At 41.2% G+C, this 16,854-nt stretch overlaps 1 protein-coding gene and 1 non-coding gene across 5 annotated transcripts in view; both read left to right on the plus strand.

The window, feature by feature from the left end:
* CTNNA2 (catenin alpha 2) overlaps positions 1-16,854 on the plus strand; it is a 1,253,094-nt gene that overhangs the window by 816,438 nt on the left and 419,802 nt on the right. The gene's annotated exons all lie outside the window — the stretch shown is intronic.
* Positions 2,780-2,888, plus strand: LOC129540125 (small nucleolar RNA SNORA72). The gene has a single exon (XR_008682584.2). It is a non-coding gene; the product is annotated as a small nucleolar RNA SNORA72 (small nucleolar RNA).

Here is a 16,854-nt window from a genome sequence, read left to right on the forward strand (position 1 = left end):
TCTAATGTGGCAAGTTTGCATCTTTTCTACGGTTTTAAACCCCTTGGCAGAACCGTATACATTAACAGATTGAAATGAGCTTTATTGAAATTTAGCTATTCTAAGTCATCTGAGTTGCAGAATCCCAATTTATTATGTATTTAAAGCATACCAGCCCTGATTAAATCAATGCAAATTAGGTTAAATAAGAACAACATGAATCAAGTGTTTCAGCAAAGTTGAGTTGAGAAACGACAACTTTTGACTCACCACAGCAAGCTGATGTGGCTGGTTTTCACCAGTTTTAATTTCATGCATCTTAGGGTCCAACACAATTAAAAAGTAAGAAAAGGAAAGAGTTCACCTAAAGTTCTCTTGTTCCTCTTGTTTGAGCTCTCATAGCTTTGTCCCTCTCTTGTGAGAACATCTAATGTGCTAGGTTATAATGTGACAGTTGTGTGTATACATGACCAATCTCTTTTTCTGGGCGAAGCACAGCTTTCTGTTGGTAAATGTCTTCCTGAGCCTTGGATGTTGATGAGAGATACTTTTTACCCTTTAAAACACCCTTGATAACTTCCATGTTTGTACAGGGGAAAAGATTAAGCATAGCTTCCTGAATGGCCATAGTAGTTGAGCATCAAGAAAACCACCTCAAGCCATCAGACCAACGTGTGATTGGGGAGTGGGGTAAGAAAGGACAAGAATTTTGAAACTGAGGCTTCTGAAAATGGGAAAAAACTCTGAGGTAGGTGAAGTGTGAGTCTGATTGCCAAAACACAATCTGGAACTAAGAGGAGGTGGAAGAGCGAATTTGATGCAGCCAGGGAGGCCAGAAGTATAGCTTGGAGGAAGGAGAGGTAATTAATTCCTCTTCTCCTAAGCCTTATACATTAAATGTTGCATAATAAACTCTCCTGCTTTATCTTGGTACTTAATGTTGTGATGTGGCCAAAGTATTGGAGTTTCACCTTTAGCATCAGCCCTTCCAGTGAACACCCAGGACTGATCTCCTTTAGAATGGACTGGTTGGATCTCCTTGCAGTCCAAGGGACTCTCAAGAGTTCTCCAACACCACAGTTCAAAAGCATCAATTCTTCGGTGCTCAGTTTTCTTTATAGTCCAACTCTCACATACATACATGACCACGGGAAAAACCATAGCCTTGACTAGATGGACCTTGGTTGGCAAAGTAATTTCTCTGCTTTTTAATATGCTATCTAGGTTGGTCATAACTTTCCTTCCAAGGAGTAAGCATCTTTTAATTTCCTGGCTACAATCAGCATCCGCAGTGATTTTGGAGCCCCCAAAAATTTGGGGGCAAGAGGAGAAGGGGACGACAGAGAATGAGATGGCTGGATAGCATCACCGACTCAATGGACATGAGTTTGAGTGAACTCTGGGACTTGGTGATGGACAGGGAGGCCTGGTGTGCTGTGATTCATGGGGTCGCAAAGAGTCAGACATGACTGAGCGACTGAACTGAACTGATGTTGTGATGGGGTGGGGGGTTAGTCACATACAGTTTAATTTATATGTGTATATATATATATATCAGTTCAGTTCAGTTGCTCAGTTGTGTCCGACTCTTTGAGACCCCATGGACTGCAGCACGCTGGGCTTCCCTATCTATCACCAACTCCTGGAGCCTATTCAAACTCATGTTCATCACATTAGTGATGCCATCCAGCCATCTCAAAACACCCCCTTCTCCAGTCTTCAATCTTCCCCAGCATCAGGGTCTTTTCCAGTGAGTCAGTTCTTTGCATAGGGTGGCCAAGGTATTGGAGTTTCAGCTTCAGCATCAGTCCTTCCAATGAATATTCAGGACTGAATATGTTGTGTCTATGAATATGTTGTACCTCTCCCATTTCATCTCAACTGAAGGCCACCTCCAGTTTGTTTGAGTCAAAACAATTTGTGAACCAAGAGGTACAAGTGATAAAAGTTTGATATAAGCATGCATTCTGAAGACTGGCCTTCCATTAGGAGTCCTTGGCAGTGCTCAGGACAAGAGAAATTCAAGTCGTGATTCTAATGTTCTCTCAGTGCTTGCACTAGCCTGGACCTTGATCTTTATGTGATTATCTTTAATTTTCAGTAGCAGTGAGCCATGGCTTTTCTTTAAAAGGAAACATTCAAAGGTAGGGAAGGAGGGTGGGAGTCACAATTTCAAAAGGAGAAAATTAACTCTGTTGTTCCTATCGGCAGGCTGCATACAACTGGCCTTTTACAACATGCTTTGGAAAGTGTATGTGGAGCCAAAGGTAAGGACTTAAGGCTTCTCTCAGGAGATCTACTTAAAGGAGCATATTTTTTAGAAAAAGAAGGTCATTTTTTTTTTTTTTTATCAAACTTTATCCTCCTCTTAGAACAAGGTAGTAATATGGATAGCACTAAAGCAGTACTTACTATGCTCAATGCAAGATGTTAAATCATGGGAGTAAACTAAGGAAATGCAATGACTCAGTGCTTTCCTCCTGGAAATTTAGGTGAGAGAGAGTAGCAGACACTGAGGGACTTTGCTGATAATATTTATTTATTGCCCAGTGCTTGAGAGTAGATGTCCCTAGAACACATAAATGAGAAGAGCTGACAGGTAAGATGGGGCCAACGCTTCACTGAAAAAGTAAAGTTTATGGAGTAAAGACTCAAGACTCAGGCTCACGGACCTGAAGGGTGGCATCGTGAAAGCATACCTACAATAGGGCACTGAAAGCCTTACATTGTGATGAGTGGATTAATTCCCTAATTCTCAGAGGGAAGAAGAGGGACAGAGACAGAGGAAGTGTTGGGAGAGGAAGGAAGTTGGTAAAGGGCTTCCAAACCTTCCTTGTATTAAGACCATGTGTTGGTCCCCAGAACTAGTTCTTTAGCTTGGTGTGGTTTTACAAATATTGGTGATAAATTAAATCTGATTTAAATGATGCATCTTAGGTGGGAAATGTCTGTGACTTCAGGTATGTGGTCAGCCTTGAGAAATGACAGCATAGCTTGCGTAATAACTTTTGAAGGTGACCATTGCTAATTTGATGATTACCAGTTGCCATTAAATGAATTATATTTTTTAAAAAAGGGCTTCCAATGCTATGCTGACATTTTAGTTTGCTGTATCCTTCTCGTTTTGAAGGATATGGCAACCCACTCCAGTACTTTTGCCTGGAAAATTCCATGGACGGAGGAGCCTGGTAGGCTACAGTCTATAGGGTCGCAAAGAATTGGACACGACTGAGTGACATCACTTTCACTTTCTAGTCGCGAAGACTGAACACCTTCGAGTTATCTTTGACTCTTGTAATAAATATGTGGGTTAGTTCCTGAGGCCTGTTCTGCTATCCCAGGCCCCGCTCTGAAAGCTCCCTCTGCATTGCCATATGCTCTGATCATTCCATATTACACCTAACTGCTGTATATACTCTCTCCATCTTTGCTTACCTTCATCTTCGCCATCCTTCAAAGTTGATGTTAAATTTCCTCTATGTCTTCTTTATTGATTCCCATGTAAAGTGATCTTTCATTCTTCTGAACTCTGTTAACAGCTTACCTTTATCAATTCTGCTGCTGGTGCTGTTCACTTATTATATGAGTGTGGCAGTCATTTCTAATTATAGTAGTTTAGAACTGAATGCGACATTAAACATCTTGGAGCTTAGGAATAAAAAGACTTCTGCTTTCCCATTCTCTCTGAGTATGATCCTACACAGGTCACTCCATTATCACTGAAATAGGACCAAGGATGGCTATCTTAAAGGATTCTTGGGGAAAATTCAATGAGATCATGTACATTAGAGTTTTGCAACTCAAAAGTGTAAGCCTAGGACTAGCAGCCTTACAGCATGTTAGAAAGGCAGAAGCTTAGGTTTCTTTCTAGATCTGTTGAATCAAATCTGCATTTTATCATTAACTCCAGGTTAAAATTAAATTTTGAAAAGCATTCTATTAGAGCATTCTATTAGAAGTATTCACATTCTAACCTGAAAAAGTAACCCAGATATCATTGATGATAATTGAGGAATTGAAGAGTCAGAAATAAGCGATTGCCCAAGATTGGTGGTAGAATTCAGATAAAAACCTTACTTCTTTTGAATCTTGTTCTCTGTCCTATTAAATTCCAAACACAGCATTCAAAATCTGTGTCTGTCTCAGTACTTAGCACTTAGTACGGCTCTTAATAAAGGTTGGTTGCTTCCCAGATAGCACAGTGGTAAAGAATTTGCCTGCCAATGCAAGAGATATAGGTTTGATCCCTGGGTTGGGAAGATCCTTTGGAGTAGGAAATGGCAACCTACTCCAATCTTCTTGCTTGCAAAATTCCATGGACAGAGGAGACTGGTGGGCTAAGTTCATGGGATTGCAAGGAGTCAGATAAGACTGAGCACACACACACATACCTGTGGCATTAAGTATAGAGCCCTTGTACGTGTTTTATGCATCCCCTGGCTTATATTACACCTCAGTTTTCTTATCACTGTCAGTCTGTATGTATTTCTCATGGATGTTTAAGTTTGACTTTTTTATTATAGAAAAATGAAGAAAGGGAAAAAAGACTAGAAAAAAATAAAATTTAAAATGAAGATTATCACCTAAAATTTAACTACCTGCAGATAAACTGTTAAGTGTTGAGGACACATTCTTCTAGAATTGGTCTACTTTATATGTATTTATATTTTCTAAAAATATAATAACATTATGCCAATACATACTATTTTGTAACTGATTTTTTCATTGTTGACATTTTCCCATAGCCAGAATACAAATTGATAGGATCATCTTTGATAACTGCAAACCAACCTAATAAATGTATCCATCTCTTCTTTTTTACCAGTTAGGTTGCATCTGATTTTTAGCCATTATAAATTGACTGGGATGAACATCCTCATACATGCACTACAATAGACTGATGGTTTATATTCCCCCAAATTCTTGTATTGAAACCTAATCCCCAGTGTGGTGTTATATGGAGGTGGGGCCTGCCAGGGGTTATTAAGTCATAAGAGTAAAGCCCTCAGAATTGGGTTCAGAGGGTAGGGACTTTAAAGAAAAACTTTCAATACCTAAGGCCAGATTGTCCTCCTGAAAGGTTGTACATATTTCAATCTCAATATCCCTTTTGCTGCTTTATTCTTTTCCTTGATATACTACACACACACACACACACACACACACACACACACACAAACACTCCACCACAAATAGAAGCCTCCTTGTTTCCCTTTCCTTCATCTGGCTGGGGTGCCCACTGAGATCCCTATTGGAATCTGTTCTTGGTTACTTGGAACCATCCTTTCTTCCTATTCCCATTTCCTTCCTCCTTTATGCAGAGGCAGAGGGAGCCTTGGGTTTTGGGGTCTTCAGTGTTCCTTCTGGGAGCTTCCGAGAGTTTCATTCCCACATCCTATTAAGTGACTAGCCAGTCAGATTATTTCCACAGAAGTGTTCATGTCTGAAAATAGTTTAATGCATTGTTACTTACAATGCTCTGTGGAAGTTAGAGTGTTTAAATACATTTGTGAAATGAACTAGACTCTACACTGTTGTTTATGATTCACAAACATCTCAATCATGTAAAGTCTTGTTTTTCATGGCTTCACCCTCTTATTTGGGACATCCTATAACATCAAACCTGGGCTTCCCTGGTAGCTCAGCTGATGAAGAATCCGCCTGCAATGCAGGAGGGCCCCGATTCAATTCCTGGGTTGGGAAGATCCCCTGGAGAAAGGATAAGCTACCCTCTCTAGTATTCTTGGGCTTCCCTGGTGGTTCAGATGATAAAGAATCTGCCTGCAATATGAGAGAACTGGGTTCGATCCCTGGGTTGAGAAGATGCCCCGGAGGAGGGCATGGCAACCCACTCCAGTATTCTTGCCTGGAGAATCCCCATGGACAGAGCAGCCTGGCAGGCTACAGTCCATGGGGTCACAAAGAGCCAGACACGACTGAGCAACTAAGCACAGCACATAACATCAAACCAATGTGCCAGAACAGATTCGGAAACATTTAATTGTAAACTGATAGGTGTATTTGACATTAACTTGGCACTCACGATACCAAAAAGTGATTCTAAAAGTTTGGATTTCAAATGCTGTAACAAGATGCTGGTGTAAAATTCTCTTTTCTCTCAGGCCCCAAGGATTTATGGGGATAACTGGACAACTACAGTTCTTCTGCTTGATATTAACAAGTCTCACCTCCTCTCCTCACCACAAATAATGGAACCAATTTAATTCAGTAGTAAATTCCGTCTGTGATACATCTTAACATTTAATTATCTTGTTTCATAGAATTTTCCAGATGTTGCTAATTTTGTCCTTGCAGCTTTTAGAACCCTCTCATATCTACCCCTGTAGGTGTGGAAGACTATCAGTTAGAAGAAGCCATGTATAAAGAGCATAGGACTTTCCACATTGCACTGATAAATGTGCCCCCTTTTCCTCTTAGTGCAATCTGACACAGTCCTGGCTTTTTAGAGATTCTTGCTGAAGTGTGTTTATTAACTGGCTTGAATTCTTGCTTAATCAATAGCCTGGGAAATCTGAGTTAAATATAAAAAACCTTTATATTACATTGACATATAGGCACACATTGTTAACCCAGGAAGGTCCAAGCTTTGGAAGTCATACAGATTAATGCCATTTATATGTGGCTGCATTTCATACATCTAGTTTGTGCAGGAAATCCCTCATCAGCCATGAGCAGTGAGCCTTCTGTGGTAAATTAGCCAGTTGAATGCATTTATGTCTTTATTCAGCCATATCCCATTCTCTGGAACCACTTCTTAATCTTTCACAGGCAACTTGAGAATGTGTTTTTAATAATTTAGTATCAATGACTGCTGCTGTTCTTATTTGTTTTTGTTAGTTTAAGTCAAATGGAGGTTTAGCTGTTGAGATAAAGTTAGATAAAACGTGGTCCCTGCCTTGGGTATTCTTGAATCTGGAGTGGAGGTGATGGTAACAAAGCAATGTGATTCATGCTATGGCAGAGATGTAAACAGAACTGTGGTTGGAGAGATTTCTGTAGCTAATTGAGCAAGGACAGAGGAGCTGGGAGAAAAGGAGGAGGGTTGACCAGAGGGAAGGAAAGCTACTCCAGCCACTAGGCAAAGTCTGTGAAAATGCTATAGGTGCTTCTGATATGTTTGCAGTGTCTGGAGCACAGGATCAAAGGGAGGGAAGTGGGGAGAGATGAAACTGGAGTGTTAGAGCCAGACTGAGAAGACTTTCCATCAGGATTATGATTTCTAAAATGTGGGTCCAAGGAATAAAATCCTGATGATTGTCTTGAACATGAAGAGCAGGAAAAAGGACACTGAAAGCAGGGAGAGGAGTTGGGAGGCTCCCATAACTGCCCCACTGAGATATCAGGTAAGACTGACTATATTACATGAGAGATGAACAGGACAGGAGAAGCACAAACATGGTTTTGTCGTGGAATCCACAATCCTTTCCATGGTGATTTCTCCAAGAAACAATTAAAGATGACTTCAAATAAATGGATTGATTAAGGATAGATGGAAGGTAAGGAAGAGTAAGATGTGAGAGAAAACGCCAATGTTTAGAGCTAAGAGTAAGTAGTTAAGGGGAATTCCCTGGTGGTCCAGTAATTAGGACTCTGAACTCTCACTGTCCAGGGCTTGGGTTCAATCCCTGGTTGGGGAACTAAGATCCAGCAAGCTGCAAGGCATGGCTCAATAAGTAAATAGGTAAATAAGAGTAATCAATTAAAGATGTGAACAGAGGTTACATCTGGACATAAGGATAGTTACCGTGGTGACAGTAGATGCATATCCTCAGTGAGAAAGACTAGGTTGCAGCTGATGCACAATCGCCTTCCTCTATGGCTCAGGGAGTAAAGAATTCACCTGCAATTCAAGAGACACAGAAGATACAGATTCGATCCCTGGGTCTGGAAGATCCCCTGGAGGAGGAAAATGGCATCCCACTCCAGTACTCTTGCCTGAAAAATCCCATGGACAGAGGAACCTGGCAGGCTATAATGCAAAGCGTTGCAAAGTCAGACACGACTGAGTGGCTACACACGCATAATGCACAATCAGAAGTCTTTGCAGACTGGTGAGGTAATGTGGATGCGGAGTATATGGCCTGTGCTATCTGCAAGTGCATGGTTTGATTAAAGGCTTTCAAATTCTAATTTTTAAAAATTCCATTCTATAAGCAGGTGATATTGTAGACCTTACTCAGCTTATGCAATACTAGTTTGGAAAGCTTCTTTTAAAGTGATGATTCTCAATAGGGAAGAATAGGAGGGAGCAGAAGAGGTGGAGAGCACTTCAATAGGAGGAACAAAGTAAGGGACACTGCCCAAGTCCACACTGAATGACTTCTAACAGTAGGCATGGCCCTGAGGCTGTGAGTAATAAGTAACTCACTTGGCTGTGAACAAGAAAAAGTGTGGAGGAGATTGGCAGGTTTTGAGAAGAGCCCAAATGGTCAAGGACCACCAATATTCGGAGAGTCTACCCAACAATGCATAAAGCTGCAAAGTGACATTTTTAGTGTGACATCACGTTACTTGCTCCATCATGTTCAACTCTTTGCCACCCCATGTGCTACAGACCACCAGGTTCCTCTCTCGGTGAAATTCTGCAGACAAGAATGCTGGAGAGGGTTGCCATTCCCATCTCCATGGGATCTTCCCAATCCAGGGATCGAACCCGGGTCTCCTGAATTGCAGGCAGATTCTTTGCCATCTGAGTCACCAAAGAAGTACAAAACCAGTGCTGTCTGTCTACGGACTCTGGGTCAAGGACTGGCTGACTTTGAGTCCTTCACTGAAGAGGGTTTGCCATTGGCAACTGATATCAGCCTAAGATCATTTCTCTGTAAATGGACCTTGCATTACCTTCTCAAACATGAAATAAGGTGATGGCTAGAGATCAAGACCTTCAGAATGTAATTCTGTATTTGTGTTTTAGCAGAGGAATCTGAGACACTGAATAGCTTACTATAAGGAACTTTTAAAATTTTTGACTCTAGGCTGAGAAATATTCTGCCATTTATAAGCTGCATGACCTGAGCAAGTAACTAGTTTCCAAACAGAAGGATTCAACATAGTAAAATAAAAGATATAAATAATAGATATAATTAAAATAAAGATACAAATAAAAATATAATAATAGAAATAATTCCAATTTTATTGTAGTAACTACTTATATTCATTTCTATTATATGAGAACAAAATTATAAAAGAAGGAAGACTGGAAGGAAAAAGAGTTATAGGGTGGGGGGCGGGGAGAGAAGGGATTTTGTATTCTGATAATCCAGATGGCGATATCTTGTGGTTTAAAGCAAATGTCCCACTTAAAGAAATTCAAATATCAAGAAAATTATTTCAGGTTAAAACACACACAAAAAGAAAGAAAAAGAGTTATAAGCAGGAATGCTGTCTGCACCTCCAAAGTAAATTCTTATCGCTCCTTAAATCAGTTCAGTTCAATTCAGTCACTCAGTCGTGTCCAGCTCTTTGTGACCTCATGAACTGCAGCATGCCAGGCCTCCCTGTCCATCACCAACTCCCGGAGCCTAACCAAACTCAGGTCCATTGAGTCGGTGATGCCATCCAGCCATCACATCCTCTGTAGTCCCCTTCTCCTCCTGCGCTCGATCTTTCCCAGCATCAGGGTATTTTCAAATGAATCAGCTCCTCTCATCAGGTGGCCAAAGTATTGGAGTTTCAGCTTCAACATCAGACCTTCCAATGAACACCCAGGACTAATCTCATTTTGGATGGACTGGTTGGATCTCCTTGCAGTCCAAGGGACTCTCAAGAGTGTTCTCCAACACCACATTTCAAAAGCATCAATTCTGTGCTCAGCTTTCCTTATAGTCCAACTCTCATCTCCACACACTGGAAAAACCATAGCCTTGACTAGATGGTCCTTTGTTGGCAAAGTAATGTCTGCTTTTTGATATGCTGTCTAGGTTGGTCATAACTTTCCTTCCAAGGAGTAAGCGTCTTTTAATTTCATGGCTGCAATCAGCATCTGCAGTGATTTTGGAGCCCCAACAAATAAAGTCTGACACTGTTTCCCCATCTATTTGCCATGAAGTGATGGGACCGGATGCCATGATCTTAGTTTTCTTAATGTTGAGTTTAAGCCAGCTTTTTCACTCTCCTCTTTCACTTCCTTCAAGAGGTTCTTTAGTTCTTCTTCACTTTCTGCCATAAGGGTGCATATCTGAGGTTATTGATATTTCTCCCAGCAACCATGATTCCAGCTTGGGCTTCATCCAACCCAGCGTTTCTCATGATGTACTGTACAGTGACAATATACAGCCTTGACGTACTCCTTTTCCTATTTGGAACCAGTCTGTTGTTCCATGTCCAGTTCTGACTGTTGCTTCCTGACCTGCATACAGGTTTCTCAAGAGGCAGGTCAGGTGGTCTGGTATTCCCATCTCTTTCAGAATTTTCCACAGTTGCTTGTGATCCACACCATCAAAGGCTCTGGCATAGTCAATAAAGCAGAAATAGATGTTTTCCTGGAACTCTCTTGCTTTTTCGATAATCCAGCGGATGTCGGCAATTTGATCTCTGGTTCTTCTGCCTTTTCTAAAACCAGCTTAAACATCTGGAAGTTCACAGTTCACGTATTGCTGAAGCCTGGCTTGGAGAATTTTGAGCATGATTTTACTAGCATGGAAGATGAGTGCAATTGTGTGGTAGTTTGAGCATTCTTTGTCATTGCCTTTCTTTGGGATTGGAATGAAAACTGACCTTTTCCAGTCCTGTGGCCACTGCTGAGTTTCCCAAATTTACTGACATATTGAGTGCAGCACTTTCACAGCATCGTCTTTTAGGATCTGAAATAGCTCAACTGGAATTCCATCACCTCCACTAGCTTTGTTCATAGCGATGCTTCCTAAGGCCCACTTCCTAAGGCCCACATCACATTCCAAGATGTCTGGCTCTAGGGGAGTGATCACACCATCGTGATTATCTGAGTCATGAAGATCTTTTTTGTACAGTTCTGTGTATTCTTGCCACCTCTTCTTACTATCTTCTGCTTCTGTTAGGTCCCTACCATTTCTGTCCTTTATTGAGCCCATCTTTGTTCCCTTGGTATCTCTAATTTTCTTGAAGAGAATCTATTCTTTTCCATTCTATTGTTTTCCTCTATTTCTTTGCACTGATTGCTGAGGAACGATTTCTTATCTCTCCTTGCTATTCTTTGGAAATCTGCATTCAAATAGGTATATCTTTCCTTTTCTCCTTTGCTTTTCACTTCTCTTCTTTTCACAGCTATTTATAAGGCCTCCTCAGACAGCCATTTTCCTTTTTTGCATTTCTTCTTCTTGAGGATGGTCTTGATCCCTGTCTCCTGTACAATGTCACGAACCTCTGTCCATAGTTCTTCAGGTAGTCTATCAGATCTAGTCCCTTAAATCTATTTCTCACTTACACTGTATAATCATAAGGGATTTTGATTTAGGTCATATCTGAATGGTCTAGTGGTTTTCCCCACTTTCTTCAATTTAAGTCTGAATTTGGCAATAAGGAGCTCATGGTCTGCTCCCGGTCTTTTTTTTGCTGACTGTATAGAGCTTCTCGATCTTTGGCTGCAAAGAATATAATCAATCTGATTTCGGTGTTGGCCATCTGGTGATGTCCATGTGTACAGTCTTCTCTTGTGTTGTTGGAAGAGGGTGTTTGCTATGACCACTGTGTTCTCTTGGAAATACTTTATTAGCCTTTGCCCTACTTCATTCTGTTCTCCAAGGCCAAATTTGCCTGTTACTCCAGGTGTTTCTTGACTTCCTACTTTTGCATTCCAGTCCCCTATAATGAAAAGGACACCTTTTTGGGGTGTTAGTTCTAAAAAGTCTTGTAGGTCTTCATAGAACTGTTCAACTTCAGCTTCTTCAGCATTACTAGTCAGGACATAGACTTGGACTACCGTGATATTGAATGGTTTGCTTGGATCGAAGAGAGATCATTCTGTCATTTTTGAGATTGCATCCAAGTACTGCATTTCAGACTCTTTTGTTGACTATGATGGCTACTCCACTTCTTCCAAGGGATTCCTGCCCACAGTAGTAGATATAATGGTCATCTTAGCTAAATTCACCTATTCCAGTTTATTTTAGTTCACCAATTCCTAGAATGTCAACGTTCAGTCTTGCCATCTCCTGTTTGACCACTTCCAATTTGCCTTGATTCATGGACCTAACATTCTAGGGCCCTATGCAATATCGCTCTTTACAGCATTGGACCTTGCTTCTATCACCAGTCACATCCACAGCTGGGTGTTGTTTTTGCTTTGGCTCCATCCCTTCATTCTTCTGGAGTTATTTCTCCACTGATCTCCAGTAGCATATTGGACACCTACCTATATGGAGAGTTCAGCTTTCAGCGTCCTATTTTTTGGCCTTTTCATATTGTTCATGGGGTTCTCAAGGCAAGAATACTGAAGTGGTTTGCCATTCTCTTCTCCAGTGGACCACGTTCTGTCAGACCTCTCCACTATGACCCATCTGTCTTGGGTGGCCCCACATGGCATGGCCTCGTTTCATTGAGTTAGACAAGGCTGTGGTCCATGTGATCAGATTGGTTAGTTTTCTGTGATTGTGGCTTCAGTCTGTCTGCCCTCTGATGCCCTCTCTCAGCGGCTACCGTCTTCCTTGGGTTTCTCTTACCTTGGACGTGGGGTATCTCTTCACCTCTTCACGGCTGCTCCAGCATAGCCGCTGCTCCTGACCTTGGACGTGGGATATCTCCTCTCTGCTGCTCACTTCTCCTGCACCGCCCAACCACTGCTAGCTGCTTCTGCGCCGCAGTGCATATTTTAGAGGCTGCAGGAAAAAAAAAAAAAGCAGAACAAAGCAAACAAACAAACCAAAACCTTGGTGGTTAAAACAATAGTCATTTAGGTTATGGTCCTGTGTGTTATGTCTGGAGATCTGTGTAAAGCAGCCTATGCTCACTCAGATGTCTGTGGTTAACTGGAGAATTGGCTGGAAATCAGATGAATTAGGAAGGCTTTCCTCAAGGAGGGGTGATTGGCCAGCTGTTGGCTGGGGCATCTCACTTCCCTTCCATGTGGCCTTTCATCCTCCAGCAGGCTAGCTTGGGCACAGTGGTGTGGTGATTGAATGGTTCTCAGAGCAGCAAGAGAGTGCAAGTCCCAGAGCACACGTACTTTTCAGGTCTCAGCTTCCAGCCAATTGCTGTGGTCTCTTGGCCAAAGCTAGTGACATGGTCATCCTAACTCAAGAATGGGAGGAAGAAGCTGCATCTCTGCATGGATAGGGAAATATTTGTGGTTGTTTTTGCAGGTTAATTAAAATAGTACTTGCTTAATGTTACTATGGGATTCCCTGGTGGCTCAGTGGGAAAGAATCCACCTACCAATGAAGGAGATGTGGATTCGATCCCTGGATTGGGAAGATCTCCTGGAGAAGGAAATGACAACTCACTCCAAGTATTCTTGCTTAGGAAATCCCATGGACAGAGGAGATGGTGGGCTACAGTTCATGGGGTCACAAAAGAGTCGGACACAACTTAACGACTAAACAATGTTACTCTAACTGTAGGTACTAAATGCTCTAAAGTGATTTTTGTTTCTCAAGCCACACGACCCAAACAGACATTATCCTTAAACACTAAGGACCAGCAGCACAAGCATCACCTAAAGCTTGTTAGAAATGCAGACTCTCCGACTCTCCATATGATAGACTTGAATCAGAATCTCCATTTTAACAGGATCCCCAGGTGATGCATAAGCCCAGTGAGGTTTTAGAAACTCTGTATCTTTTCTCTAGTCCTCATAATTCCCTTTTGTAGGTTGCTGTGCTCTCCCGTTGAGTGATAGATCTTTGATTTTTCAAGGTGCCAGAACTGTTTCCTCTGCACAATTGAAACAGAACAAACACAGGTTTAAACAGTAAAACAGGTTGCTTCACAGCATGAATAGCTAGAAAGAGAGAGAGAGGGTATAACATTTTTCTGCTCAATTGTCCTCTGCCTATAAAAATAGAAATTTAAAATTAAAATAACAGTACATAAATATTAAAGAATATTGTATTTAACTAGGAAGAACCATTTAGATTTTAGAACAATCTTTAATGTAGAAACAGCTAGGCATATGAAGCAACCTTTTATATTCCTGAGCAGTTGCTTAGCTGGACTTTGGTTTTCTGAAGGTTGAAAGATTGATGCCTCAATCTTAAGACCACAAGTTAAATATTTGTAGAAAACATCCAAGTCTTTAGTTACTATTTGGCCTTTATGCAACTAATAAGACCAGTAGAACTTATTAAGCATCCCACATGTGCAGGTCAGTGGTCTAAATTTTAGAAAATCAACCATTACTGTAGTTTGTTGAATTCCCTTCATTTCAGGCCCCAGAAGGGAGGCAAAGGAGTAGGTAGCAGAGGCTAAGCTTTTGACAAGTTTATTTCAACAGGCTGGGGATAGACATGGGCATCTAAAGGGCCCAGAAGCTTTTTCAACTTTTGACTTAAAGTGAAGGAATCTGGTTACAGTAACCAGCACACTCCTTTAGTTTGGCTTTCACCTTAAGGCTGAACAGCAAGGAGACAGAAAAATTTTGCATTAAAGCTTAGTGCTATCATTCTATATGAAATTTGCTTTGGTTATTTACTCTTTTTGGAAGAAGGTAACTTCTTTTTTAAAGCTATAACTCATACTGTTGTTTAACATTTATGCTTTCAACATTTATGCCCTGTTCTGGCCAATCAGTCAGTCTACCAGTTCAGTTCAGTCACTCAGTCGTGTCCGACTCTCCGCGACCCCTTAGGACTTAACAAATACCTGTTGAGCAGTTACTATATGCAGGCATATCTTAGTCTGTGAATCAGTCTCAGTAATTTCATAAGCAAACAGACATATAAGATAAATTTTAGCTCCTGAAAAGCTAGGGAAAATTAACATAGAAACCCATCGAATAGAAAATTTGAGGGACGGGGCCTACCTTATCTAAGGTTAGGCAATGCTTCCTTGAGGAGGTGATATTTGAGTTGAAACCTGAAAAATGAGAAAAAGGCATCCCGTTAAAGCTCCAGAAGATGAGTATTCCACGGAGAAGGAACAGCAAGTGCCAAGGCCCTCAAGCCCAAACCAACCTTTGTTCATGAACCTGTGAAACAGCTAACATACTGGATCCCGTGTGATAGGACTGAAGACACACAAGGAGGGTGCTGAACACAAGATACATTTCCTTAAAGGGTCATTGTATCTTTTGATAAATCTTCACAAATGTTCACCAGCATCCTCATCAGTTCTATTTCAAACCTTATAGAGTGATATCTCAGGAACTAAAGTAAAGCACTTTAACATATTAAGTCAATTTATGCCTTAAAGTTCTATGATATTCTACCACTTTTCCCAATACCTGGAAATCAAGGCATCGAAAACCTAAGCCACTTGCCTTAACACAGTTGGTATTGGTGATAAAAGAGATTTTTCTGCATTCCCTAGATCCATGTATGGGGCAAGGAAGAGGACTGGATGGTGGCAGTAGTTTAGTCATTCAGTCATGTCTGACTCTTTGTGACCTCATGGACTGTAGCCCGCCAGATTCCTCTGTCTTTGAGATTTTTCAGGCAAGAACACTGGAGTGGATTGCCATTTCCTTCTCCAGGGAATCTTACCAACCAGGTATCGAACCCAGATCTCCTGCATTGCAGGTTGATTCTTTACTGACTGAGTCACCAGCCTTTCGGCAACGTAAAAGCCAAACTGGATTCTTGTACAATATTCCTTCTCCCCTGAGGTTCATCCAGAGCAGATCCAGCAAAAGAGAAGCTGGGACAATTTAAACTTGCCTCCGAGATTACCCCACTCCTCCCAGCCCCCTCCAACCATCTGTTGCTATTTGCGTAGACAAAGAACGGAACAGGATACCAACCACACACGTTCAGAAATCTCATTTTGTATGTGGGAGTCTGGATTCATTAACAAGTTTCTCAAACTCTCCCTACACTTACAACACCAGTCTAAACATAATCCAGTGAAGTCATGAGAATAGGTGATGATCATCTTTGTGATGCTGAGATGGAGTATCTAAATTCATCTTCTGCTACTTCCCAGTAAGTGTCTTTGGCTTAAGTACATTATTTTTTCAGCATCCTTCAAGTAAATAATGCTCATTCCAATATTATATAGTCTCTGCACTGTCCCTCTTATTCTGCTTCTACTGCTGCTGCTAAGTTGCTTCAGTCATGTCTGACTCTGCGACCCCATAGACGGCAGCCAACCAGGCTCCTCTGTCCTGGGATTCTCCAGGCAAGAATACTGGAGTGGGTTGCCATTTCCTTCTCCAGACCCCTCTTATTCTAACCCCTATTAAATCCCACTTCCATTATAAGGGCTCTCATTTGCCATACTATTCACTTATCTGACCACAAATCTATATCACCACCCAGGCATTCAAAAGCCATGTTTTGTGGGTACTTACTCTGTTTCATTAATTGTGCTAAGTATGAGGATGTATAAAATATTCTGGATAATACTCTATTCTTTGAAGTTTTCATTCTTATTGGGGAATCAGTCCCAGAAGTCCACATTAATTCCTCCTTTCTTTGAATTATGACTCATCTAAAAACTAAGTGCTGTGTTAAATGCTGTCTAAAATTGCTCTCTAATTGTTTCTAAGTCCCCTTCTCTATTTTTTTCCCACATTGCCTAAATGGAAATTTCTCAAAAGTAAACTCCAGATTATATTTCTGGTTTGGTGGTGTGTCTGGGTCACAGAGTTGGAATATTCATGTTTAAATTCTAGATTTGTCACTTACTAGCACTGTGATCTAGATGGGAAAACAGTGGGAACAGTGGCTGACTTTATTTTTCTGGGCTCCAAAATCACTGCAGATGGTGACTGCAGCCATGAAATTA

Source organism: Moschus berezovskii, chromosome 11, assembly GCF_049115385.1.
Source record: "Moschus berezovskii isolate FMDL1 chromosome 11, NW_MosBer_1.0, whole genome shotgun sequence".
NCBI lineage: Eukaryota > Metazoa > Chordata > Mammalia > Artiodactyla > Moschidae > Moschus > Moschus berezovskii.